Below are 12,315 nucleotides of genomic sequence, written 5' to 3'. Positions count from 1 at the left end.
TATCAATTTTTGTAGAAAGCTGAAATTTGTGAATACTTACAGAAGTTTTAAATAATTTTTTCCTGATTATAAAAATCATGTGTATATCGAAAGCTCAGAAAAGTTAACAGGCGCAGAGAGGAAAGAAAAGCTGCTGGTGGTTCTTCTCCCAGAGCAAGTGCCGCTGCTCACATTTGATCTGTCCAGCCAACAGCTTGTGCAGCTGCCCCGTATGATCGCCTTTGGAGTGCATGCTTAGTGTGCATGTACAGGTGGGAATGCAGAGGTGCATGTGCAGTGTGAACTGACGTCTGTTAACCCCCCACCTCCCAGAGTGCTGTAACCCTTGCCTGCAGGTCAACAGGAGGCGCTTCCTGTTAGCCCTGAATGCCCGCCTACCAGTTGCAGCAGACACTAAGAGTCCTTGTAGGAGTGACTTGTTGAAATAAGCCCCATTGGTTCTTATTAACACCCTGGAAGAGTTATGTAAATCAGCTCTTGTTCATAGGAATACTCCAGTATTCGAAATGTAATAACTGCCAGGTTGCTTGTGCCAAGTGACAGCAAAGTGGGGTGTTGAGAGACTCCTGGGCACTTGCTGCTAGCACCTAACGTCAAATCAAGTGGCCTTGGTAAGAGAAGAATTCGGGAAAAGTCTCCAAGCAGATTGTGGTCACGATTGTGGTGTCAACGCATGCCTGTCCTCTCCTCTGGAGAAGACAACTGCTAATCTGGTCAGAACTGTTAAAGAGACAGGCAAGGTGCACATAGTAGAATTTTCTCATCCTGTCCATCTTTTGCTTTAGGATGGAAGGAACATTTATCCTGGGGCCTGAGAGATGGCTCAGTAGAATAAGCGCTTCCCTGGCAAGCACAAGGGCCTGAGTTCAATCCCCTGTTCCACCAAAAAAAAAAAAGGAAAGTTGGGGTAGGTGGCTAGTAGGAATACAGGATGATGGGCTCTCCGTCTTCCTTGGTTGGTGGTAAGCAGACCCTTGGCTCTGAGAAAGTGGCAGTGAAGGAGCACCCAGGATAACTTCTCTGGGCAGTGACACAGCTGCTTGTTATTGGGTGTGGAAATACAGTGCTGACTTGGTTCCTTGTCCTCAGCGGGAGGAGACCCAGGAGGGGCAGGAGAAGGTGGCATCATTTTGAACACGTTTTATTCTTGACATGTAACAGACTCCTGTCCAGAGAACTGTGTTTCCCTTTCCATGGTGCAAACTGTGTTTCAGGAGCCCCTACGGTGTTCTGTGTGGGCCATTTGTAAAGGTGTTGTTCCACCTGAACAAAGACCTTACCTGCAGTGCTTGGTGGGAAAGAATTGCTTTGGAAGCTAAAGAGCCCCTGGGGTAACTGCTCACATGCAAAGGAGGTGCACTGTTGATTTTACAAGTCTGTGGTTAGAATTCTTCATCTTGGCAGGGAAGAGTCCAAGGCAGATAGGTCAAGAGATGTTACTGAGGGTATTAGATAGCTGGGAGTGGGCAGAATGGAATTTCTGTGGGAAGCCTCCCGCTGCTGAGAAGCTGGGAGCACTGCTAGGTCTGAAGGAGGCGAGGAGGTGGTGTGGGAGCCTCAGGAGGGCTGTGAGCAGGGGCTTCCAGCCGAGGGGCCACCTGTGCCAGGCACAGCCGGCTGGAGCAGCGTGGGACAAGCGTGGTCAGACGTTCCCTTGCCAGGTTCCTTTCCTCCACACTGTCCTGTCGGTGGAGGTCAGGCCCTTGGGTGCAGGGCAGGACCCCAGATGGTGGGAAACTGGTCTGGGATGGAAGGGAGGGCAGACAGAGCCACACCTTGGGACGAGTTTGTTGTCTTTCTTTCATCATCAGATCTCTTCATCTCCTAAAATAACAAAGTAAACCATAAAACACGTGAGCTAAATTCTGTCCTTTCATATAACATTTATGTTATTTTCATATAAATAGAGTTACCTGACTCTTATCAGAGTAAATACTCAAAAATCTGAACCGTTCTCAGAATTGGAAAATCATTGAAAAACTTTCTGTTAGGGCATTTTGTTCTCAGCTAAAATTAACTTTTTTTTTTTTTTCCAAAAAAATCATGCATGTTAACTGCACAAGTGATTTATCCTAAACTATAAAACTGGTAAAGTGCTTTTGTTGTTGTTAAGATGCCAAAAGAAAAGTGAAACTTAAAAAAAAAATCCTTGTATCTAGGTAAAGTGAGATGAATTTGCAAGATTTCACTTAGTCAATCTAGAAATGCAGAGATTTTTAGCTTGTCAAAGAGAGCCTGAGGGCCGGGGAGATGGTTCGGTAGAATAAGCGCTTCCCTGGTAAGCCCAATGGTCTGAGTTCAATCCCCAGTTCCACACACACAAAAAAAAGCCTGGTTTAATCCATGACTTTAATGAGCATGTGCTTTGAAAGATGGAAAGATAAAGTACTTACCTTTCTACAGAAATGTGTGGTCAAACAGTGAAAAGAGGCCCATACTGAGCCATGGTATAACAACAATTGATAGGTACATTAATAAAACTCAGCTGTGGGAGTTTTAAAAAGTGAGAGAAGTGGTTTAGTCTGTCTTGCCAGAGATTCTTTTAGACTGCTCACAAATATGTATCAGAGTCTACAGTTTGGCATCGGAAGTGATGAAAAGAGCAAAGTACTGTGACTCCAGGCAGCGGGGTCCGGGAGGAGGCTTCCACTGCTGCGTAGGTCTGTCGGCGGCGCCTTTGTGTCGCTTTGAGGGTGGGTGAATTGGGAACCGCTGGCACGTGTGCATTCTGTCGGGCCTGCCTGCACCTTGAGCCTCCCCCGAGGCTGTGGCTGTGCGTCTGGGGGCTGGCCTGCTTCCTGTGTCTTTGTCTTGAGACTTCTTTCATCTGGAGTACTTGCTGCTCCCTGACCCCTTTGTACCTCTTTCCTCCTGGTCCCATGTTAAGTGACTTCATGAAGCCTTCCTCCAGGCAAGACCTAATGGTTTTATCCCTGGCACTAGAATTGTTCCTGTTCAGGCCCAGGCCCGTCACTTCCCAGCACCCTTTGAACGGGCGTAAAGGTTCCGGGACTGTCTTCCTCGCCGGAAGGTAACGCAGTGAGAGCAGGGTTCCTGTCTGTGGCGCCTGTGTCCTCCACACCACCGTGATGTTCCGTAGAGAACTGCGAGAGGAAGGAAACAGAACAGCTCTCAGGCCCTTACCCTCATCAGCACTGGGTGCTTCACTTTCTGAGTCTCCATTAAGTCCTGTAGGACAGGAGCATGCACTTTGGGTGTGCTGATCGCTGGGCCTTCAGTGACGCTCATCGGAGAAGTGGAGAGGCGTGCTTGCTGCCACACGGCTGCACCTGCGCTCTGGCTCTCTGTCATTCCAAGCATACGTTGCTCTGAGGTATGCCTTTTTGTGATTGTCCTAAGAGAAAACTGGTAAAGGGGATGTCTCTAATCCGGGGGGCCTGAAAGCCCGAGCATGCTGAGAATGTTGATGCTGGCAAGGGAACAGGAGGGGGAACGCTAAACTTGTTTTAGGGAATCCAACCATGAGATTATCCCCATCTTATGAGGAGGTAGATGACCTCTAAATGAATCCCTGAAGAAGTTAGCTAGGTCTAGAAATCAGTGATTAAATAAATAAGCAAAGGAAAGAGAGTTGATAAGTTGTATAAATTCCAAAAACTCCACGTGATTATGTAAATAAGCCCTGTAGGGAAGGAAAGTAGACGCCCCCTTAAATGGGAGTTGTACACTGTGACTTTCTTCCCAAGAGGGTAGCGTAGAAAGGGGAAGGAGACAGCCTGCAACAGTAAGCAAAAGGCGCTGCGTCAACTGCAGCCTCTGCACAGAAAGGACGCAGTCAGCAGAATACAGCGACAACCCAAGGAGGGAGAGAAGACATTTGTGAACCAACCAACATCTGAGGAGGGGTTAAGGTCCAAAGAGTTTGGGCAGATAACCGCTTAAATGCCTGTCTAACAAGCACAAGGTCCTGAGTTCAATTCCCTGTAACCCCCTACCCCCCAAAAAAGGCTGAGTCCAAAGTATGTAAGGAACTAGAGCCAGCAAGATAGCTTGGTGGACTAAGCGCTTGGTAAGGCAGATGCAGGGACCGGGATCGATTCCTGGCCCAAATGCCCTGCCAGCCTCACCCCCGGACACTGAGCTGGCAACAGAGTCCAGGTGTTACCTGACGCACACCTGTAATCCCAGTGCTGGGAGGCTGAAAACAGGATCTCTACAATTCCTAGCTGTGTAGTGAGACCCTGTATTAAAAAAAAGAAAGAAAAAAAAAGTAAGACACAAACTCAGCTGCAAGAAAACATAACCCAGTTAAGAAATGGGAAGGGACTCAAACAGACATTCCTAGAAAGAAGATGTACAGATGATGGACATATGTATGAAAGCAATGTTCAGTGTCACTTATTGTTGGAAAGATACAAATGAAAACCACAATGAGCTATTTTTTCACATGTGTTAGAATTGCTATTAGCTAAAAGGTAGAACAACAACCACAGAGAAAGATATGGTGCAAAGCAAAGGAACCCTTCATGTTTGTGGTGGGAATGTAAATTAGAGTGGCCGTTGTGGAAAACAGTATGGCAGCCCCTCCAGAAATTAAAGCAGAGCTGCCAGTGATGCAGCAATCCAGTACTGGGTATGTAGCAAAAGAAATCTATTCAGTCCCTGCCGGAAACATCTGCATCCCCACATTCATTTCCTTATTCCTGACAACTAAGGAAAGCACTCTTTACATCCATGGTTGGATGGATGCATGCATGAATGCATGGAGGGAGGGAGGGATGATGGAGAGAGCAAGCACAGGCCAAGCATAGCGGCGTGTGCCTATGATCCAGGCTGTTGAGGAGGCTGAGGCAGAAGGACCCAAGTTCATGGCCAGCCTGGGCAGGTAGTGAGACCTGGTCTCAGGATAAAATAAACTATGTGTGCTGGTGCATGCTTATAACCCCAGCATCCTATGAGGAGACAGTGAGGGCGAGTTGTACTCCTGCTGGGCAAGCTTGCAGCTTAGTGAGAACTTGTTTCAAAAATAAAAATTACGAAGGACTTGGGATATAGCTCAGTGAGAAGACTCTGGGTGCAATACCCAGTGCCACCAAAAATAGAATAAAAATAAAATAAAACTTTAAAAGACCCAGTTTCAGGGGTAACTACCTGCTCCAGCCCCCCTCCTCTCCCTCTCTTGGACAACAGCTTTCTTTCTCTCAATAAATATATTCTGCTCATAACCTCCATTTGTTCCTAAAATTCATTCTTCAGTTTTAGAGAACACGAACTCATGCAGGTCAGGTCGGCAGATCGTTTTTCCCTATGTCACTTGGAGGTACCCTATATGGTTTAGAGGTCACCCACCCGAGATCAGTTTTTCTCCCTGTATCATTTTGGAGGTTTCCACCGAGATCATTGGACGGAGGTATGAGTTTGCTTTTCTTTCATAAATTCTGGATTGGGACTTGCTTAGATAACAAATTTTTATGCTTCAAATGTTAATGTCTTTGCCCATTGCTCATAATTAATTGTTTCTACTTTGTCTCATAATACTGTTAAAATTGTTTATAATTGCTTATGCTTTGTCTTTATGTAGTTTTGTTAAAATGTTGGTCAAAATACTGTTGGTAAATCTAAGTTAAAATATGAAAATGTATTACAAGTTTATATTTCTTTAATGGGACATTTTATGACTATTTTGCCCCAAGTGAGTCACTAGCCCAACCCCCTATAGGAAAAGACCCTGTCCCATATTCATGCCCGCTTGCTACGTGACTCGCTTTCTCATTTGATACTGGATTTAATCAGTTTTACCTGAGCAATGGTGCTTGTAATCCCATTGGTTGGCCATAGTTTTGTCCTACCTCCTGCCCACCTAAGCGAGTTCCCATTCTTTCCACCTTAGCCCCACATGGTTTTACACTATAAAAGTCCCTGGAAAAGACAGCTTCCCGGGAAACTACCCGCTCGGGCCCTCCTCCTGTCCCTCTCTTGGACAGGAGCTTTCTTTCCCTCAATAAATATATTCTGCTCATAAAAAAACAACAACCCAGTTTCAGTGGTAGAGTGCTTTGCTTGCCTAGCATATGCAAGGCCATGGATTCAAATCCCAGTATCTCCAAAAAGAAGAACAAAGTGGCTCATGTGTACAGGAGAACAGTATTAAGCCTTTTAAAAGACAGTCTGTCCCTTGCAGCAACATGGGAAACCCTAGAAAACATTGTGATAAATAAGGCGCAGAAATAAAACGCTGCATGATCTTATATGCAGAGTCTACAAAGTTGAATTGATGAAAGTAGAGAGTAGAATAGTGGCTGCCAGGGACGGGGAGCTGTGACAAGGGGGAGAGTGGGGACAAGTTTCAGTAAGAATGAGTGAGTTTGGGGGAGCTATAGTACCACGTGGCAACTAAAACTGCTAATAACACGTGCTTGAAGATTGCTGGATCTTAAATATTGTACTACACACCAAAAAACTAAGGTGATAGATACAACAATATTTTAATCATCTCAAAATATATGCTTGTCAAACATCATGTTCTCATTATAGATGTACAATTTTTGTTTTTTTTTTTATTTATTGTGTGTGTGTGTGTGTGTGTGTGTGTGTATGGCCAGCTCAGCCCCCCAGGGGGCGAGGCTGGCTGGCATGTGGTGCTGGGGGATCGAACCGTGGTCCCTGTGCTTTAGCCAAGCTTGTTCCAAGTAGGTGCTTTAGACCACTGAGCCATCTCGCCAGCCCATAGATGTACAATTTTTGTCCTTTATGCCTTAATACAACTGGCAGAATAGGGGCCAGGGAGATGGCTCAGTAGAATAAGTGCTTGCCTGGCAAGTGCAAGGGCCTGAAATCAATCCCCAATTCCACCAAAAAAGGAAAAAAAAAAAAAAAAAAGGCAGAAGATAAATACAATGAAACATTATCAGCTGTGATGCCTGCACACTGCTAAGAGCTTGAGCTCCAGGCTCTCTCCTTGTATTCTCAATGAAGAGGAGCTGGGGGGGGGGGTGCACACCTGTCATCCAGGCCCCTGGGAGGCTGAGGCAGGAGGATAGCTGAGGTTGACACCAGCCTGAGCTATGTAGTGAGCTCACGGCCAGCCTGAGCTGCATAGCAAAACTCTGTCGCAGAAAAGTAAAATAAAATATACAAATGTAAATAGAAAGGCATATGTATTTCAAATATCTAATATTTGTGTCCTCTTTTATTTAGGAAGAACATAATAGTGGAAACCAGGTGTGGGTTTATAGAAATCCTTTATATAGTTTTTGCAAACTTAAAAAATATTACTGAAAAATTAAGTTTATTTTAAAAAAAGGAACATAGCAAAGAAACATCAGTGGTGTCATTTTCCTCTTGCTGCGGGCCTGAAGCAAGTGCAGTGGCCCGTGGTGGGCGGCCGTAGGAGAAGCCTGCGGTGCCGGCAGAATGGGCGCTTAGAGCCCCTCGCCATCCTACTGTGGAATTTCCTGCCTGCGTGACTTGCTCGGCGTCTGCCCAGCAGCAGTCCCTCGAGTGGCGTTTGCTGTCCTAGTTAATCAGAGGCTGGGAGAAATGACTGCGCCGCTCGTCCCCTCCCACGAAGTGTCACTGGGCGGCGGGAATGTGGGTCATATTGCATCACCGCGGAGAGGAGAGCAGCGGGCAGGAAGGTATGCAGGAAGCCGCCAGCTCGCTCCTGGCGCCAGGAGTCGGCGGAGGGGCCGAGGTGTGAGATCCGCCAGCCAGCGAGCGAGGCGGGTCGTGTTGGGGCTGCCGCACAGGGCCAGGCCCTAATCGCGCCGAGAAGGCCTCCGTCAGCCTCAGCCAGACGGCTTGCCCTGGCCCCGCCTCATTTGCGCCGCCCAGCTTCAGAGTGCTTTCCCTCCTGCTTGCTGTCGGCACATTCCTGTTATCCCAGTAATTTGGTCAGGTGATGTTTGAATTGTAGAAACTTCCACGTGCACGCGAAAATCTGTAGTTTGGTCATCGCATAAGTCTACATTTTGGGAATTGTATCATATGCTAAATGACATTGGTTAACAAATGGAAATCACACAATAAGTTTTCTGTTTTTGCGTTATGTTTAAAATATGTTGTTCTGTGGCTATTTTTAATGGCAGAACATTATAGACCTTAGATATGCGAAGCCTTTCAGGACATACTTTTAGATGTTATATACTGCGTGCTACCTGCTCCTTAGTAAGACATGCAGGTATTGCCTGCCAAAATATCGGTGTCACTGACCTTGGCTCGAACTGGAAGCATCCTGACAGCAAAACTTACCCTCCTTCCACTCTTTCCTTACCTAGATCAAGAGTATCAGCGTTAGCTGTGCATGGTGGGACATACCTGTAATCCCAGCCCAGGGGAGGCTGAGGCAGGATTGCTGTGAGCTTAAGGCCAGCCCGGGCTACATAGCAGGACCTTGTCCCAAAAAATAGAAAGGGACATAATCAGTGTTTTGTTGTAGGCATGGGGTGCTGCTAGGGCCGGCACCCTGGGAGGCTGGTGCAAGCAAATCGCAAAGTCAAGCCCAGCCTCGGCAATTTAGCATCTTTTCTCAAAGTATAAAAAAGGGGTGGGCGTGCCTAGGATGTAGCTCAATATGAAGGCCCTGGGTTCAACGTCCAGTCATTACGATTTGTGTCTAGGTGTCCCCACAAAGCCTCCTGTACTCTGGGATGGGCCTCCAGGGTTTCTGCCTAACTCCTGATCCAGCTGCTGGGATTATGGGTGTGAGCCGTGCAGCGGCCTGGGGTGGAGCGCCTGGGGGCAGTATGAGGAAGAAGGAAGCTTGCTCTCTTCTCCTGCCGCCTGCCACCGCTGCTCTTCCCTTTTTGCTCTTGCTGCTTTGCTGTTTGCCACCACCACGGACTGCTGCCCTCTGCCATGCGCCACTCTGCTTTGGAGCCAGCTGATTATGGACTGAAACCCACAAACTGTAAGCTAAATAAACTTCCTTCCTTAATTTTTTTTTAATCTTTATTTATTTGGTACAGCGTCCTGCTACACAGCTTGGACGCCTTGTGATCCTCCTGTCTCAGCCTCCCCAGCGCCGGGATTACAGGCGTGCTTCACCATGCCCAGCTTCGGTGGCATGGCTCACCCAGGGCAGGGCTGGCACAGCATGCAGTGTAGGGGTCCAACTCGGGGGATCCAACTCAGGTCCTTGCACTTGCCAGGCCAGTGATTAGACCACTGAGCTATCTCCCCAAACCTTTTTTGCCTTTTTGAGGTTGAGTCTCAGTGTGTACCTCAGACTGGCCTCAAATTTGAAGTAATCCCCCGGCCTCAGCCTCCTGAATGCTAGGATTACAGGTCTGTTACTTGATCCAGTCCCTCCTGTTACTTATCTAAGCACAGTATCAATCCCTGGAAGCTGGTACTGGCATAAAATCTTCATGTGGTTCTATCATTTTATTATGTAGGTAATTTTCATGTACTGTAAACACTGCCACAATTAAGATGTAGCAGTGTTCTACCCCTGAAGAATCCCCCTTTCTATACCTTGTTAACTCTCGATCCTACCACCTTGCAACCACTAAGCTATCACCCAACTTTGTAATTTTGTCATTTGGAGGAACGTTACATAACTATAATACTTTGAGGGGTTTTTTTAACCTTAGAACTATAGTTAAAATTTTTTTTCAAAGAATATTTACTACTTTTTAAATTTTTGCTTTTTTTAAAAAGTCTCGGGCCCAGGGAGGTAGCTCAGTAGAATAAGTGCCTGGCAAGTGCAGGATCCTGAGTTCAATCCCTGGTACTGGAAGGAAAAAGAAAAGAAAAGAAAAGAAGAAAAGAAAAGAAAAGAAAAGAAAAGAAAAGGAAAGAAAGAAAATAAAAAGAAAAAAGAAAAAGTCTCACTATGTAGTTCAGGCCAGTGTCAGACTCTCCTGCCTCAACTTCATAAGTGCTAGGATTACAGCTCTGTGGCCTCAGGCCCAACTAAAAGAATATTTATAATAAAAATGTAAAAACTGGGCTGGTGAGACAGCTCAGTGGCATAAGCGCCTAGCTGGCATGCTCAAGGTTCCTAAGTTTGATCCCCGGTACCACACACACATACACACACACACAGAAAAAAAATTAAAAACTGGAGACTGGGCGTGGTGGCATGCGCCTATAATCCCACCTCTTGGGAGGCTGTGAAGAGGCAGATCACTACAGTCTAATCTAGTAGTGAGACCCTGAACACTCTGTAGACCCTTCCCTAAAATACAATAAATAAATAAACAAATACTATTTATTTTAACAACTTGTTACCCAGAGTTTGACTCATTACCCCCAAATTTGACCAGATGTCTCTAGTGTGGGTTTAACGAACTCTTCATTGCTGTATTCGAGCAGCATCTAAAGGCGAATGTGCCAAGGTAGTAAATGGCTGATTGTATCTGTCATCTTATCGCCTACTGGTACAGGTTAGTGGAAAACTGCCCTGGGCAAAGTATGTCCCCCCAACAGAGGAGATGCTAGGATGCCCTGAGCAAAGAAGGCTGCCTGAGACCGTGGCGCACACTGTCATGGGAGGCTGAGGCAGGTCAAGAGCGCAAACCCACTGGGCCACTGAGGGACCTCGTGAATAAAAAATAAAAAAGAGCTGGCACATCGCTCAGTGCAAAGGCCCAGAATCAATCCCAGTATCCCAAAAATGTTCCAAATGTGGGCTGAGGAAATAGCTCAGTAGAATAAGCGCTTGCCTGGCATGTGCAGGTTCCTGAATTCAATCCCTGGTACTGCAAAAAAAAAAAAGTTACAAAGGTATATTTTATTTAGTTGTGCCAAATAAAATATGATCCCATTTATGTTTCATTTTGAAAGAACTTCAAAAAGAAATTGTTGGAAGATGATATTTAAATAAGCGGTGATTAAAATATTTACCTTAATTGGCAACCATGCAGATTGTGTCGCAGAGCTGCTGTCTGGGGCAGTGCGGTGTTGCCACATCAAGTTGAGTGTCTGCGGTACGTCAATGACAGTCTTCCGGGGCTTCAGCGGAGATGGCGTTCTGTGCTTAGGTGAGGCTCGGAACAAGAAACAAGTCGGCCTCCAGAGTCGGTTGTTGTCTGCTAACGTGCAGAAGCTGTTCTAGGATCCGCAGGCGGGCACTCTAGTGTCTGCGGCAGCAAGGCCGCACAGCCCACGGATGGGACTGCAGCTGGCCACAGGTGCCACCCACAGAGAGCTCCTCACCTGGCCGAGAGTTCTTGTCCCTGAAGGTGGGGCACAACGGACTGACTGGTGGAGAATCTCCTCACGGGCCAGTGGTCATTAGCTGTGGCTTCTAACCCTTCAGAAGGCCTTCCTCTTGGCTAGGACACTGCTCATTATAATTAAAGTCACCCTGTAGTGCCAGTCTCTGTCACCGGCGTTTTCTTTTTTTTTTTTTTTTTTCTCTAAATGCCCTAAGGGGTGGTTTGGCTGGCTGGAGTGTTGTGGGGATCGAACTACAGCAACCTGAGGCTGACAGCTTTGTGGAAGCAGCCACTTAAACAACTGAGCTAAGGCCAGGCCCCCAACCGGCGTTTTCTTAGAGCAGCAGAGTGTTTACACCAGGAATGGAGAAGGGAGAGGATCCCTTTACGGACCTGGGTTTGCCCGTGCCAGGGCTTACCGCTGGATGTCCCCAGCCTAAGGCCCTCAGAGGCAGGTGACTGGGTTATGGGCAGTGCCTGGCTCTTGTTCAGGTGGGCTCGAGTGGAAGAGGGCCAGCCCGGCCTGCAAGGGCTCCTCCCCTTCTGTCCCCCACCCCTGCTTCCTGTGCGCCCTGCGCCGTGCAACCTTGCTCTGCGGGACCCTGCACGTCCGCCTTACGTCACTGGCATTGGGTGTTTTGTCTTGTCGTGAGCGAACTAGGGCAGCCTGTGAGTGTGCTGAGTGTCTGCTGGCCCTCACTGAGCGGCCGCGTGGAGGGCATCACCAAGGGGTGGGTCCAAGGTGGACAGTGTGGCACAGCCCTTCCTTGCAGGTAAGCCAGTTGGAGTGGTCGATTTATTTAGGAAGCCTGTTGCAAGGCCTTCCAAGATACATGGAAGCATATGATTGAAGGGGAATGGAGGTTTGCTCAGTGGCACAGTGCCTGCCTGGCACCTGTGAGGTCCTGAATTCAATTCCTAATACCCCCAAAATATCTGTCTGTCTGTCTGTCTGTCTGTCTGTCTATAATCTCCATGGACATATGTATATCATTTAAGGAGTATGTATCATGACAAGAATATATGTCAGTGCTGTGCTGGCCCAACCCCTGTGGCACACTGAGAGGGCAATTGAGACTGCGTGTGGTGGCATGCGCCTATAATCCCAGCTCTTTAGAGGCTGTAAACAGGCGGATCACTATGAGTCTGATCTAGTAGTGAGACCCTGAACACCCTGTAGACCCTTCCCTAA

This window comes from Octodon degus, unplaced genomic scaffold (genome assembly GCF_000260255.1).
Source record: "Octodon degus isolate 3935 unplaced genomic scaffold, OctDeg1.0 scaffold00210, whole genome shotgun sequence".
Lineage (NCBI taxonomy): Eukaryota > Metazoa > Chordata > Mammalia > Rodentia > Octodontidae > Octodon > Octodon degus.
Note: the sequence above shows the minus strand (reverse complement) of the source record.